Source organism: Myotis davidii, unplaced genomic scaffold (assembly GCF_000327345.1).
Source record: "Myotis davidii unplaced genomic scaffold, ASM32734v1 scaffold309, whole genome shotgun sequence".
NCBI classification, from domain to species: Eukaryota; Metazoa; Chordata; class Mammalia; order Chiroptera; family Vespertilionidae; genus Myotis; species Myotis davidii.
The window spans coordinates 198,887-199,259 of record NW_006383013.1 but is presented as its reverse complement, the minus strand read 5'-3'; positions in this window follow the sequence as shown (position 1 = coordinate 199,259).

The following is a 373-nucleotide window of genomic DNA, read 5'->3' as shown; positions in this document are numbered from 1 at the left end:
GACGTGCTTTTCCCAGGGAAAGCAGTTGCCGCTATCTGCAGTGACGTACCCGCCGCAAGTTTAAAACTGCGAAACCTCCCTATAACCATTGCCCTTCCCATAAAAGGATTTGTAAAGCTCGCTTCCCCTGCTAATTGCCCTTCCTGACCTTCTCTGGACTACCTGCTGCACTTAACCTGGCGTTCCCTCCCACTGAGGGTACCCGAAGCTAAACTCGGCCGAATTTCTTCAGTTACCTTCCTCCTGGGTACCAGAGGCGGCTGAAAACATAGCATTTAGGTTTCACTTGGATTATGCTCTATAATGTGGATGTTTTAAATTTTAGAATAAGAAATAAATTTCATTTTCCAAGACGTAACAATCACATTTATAA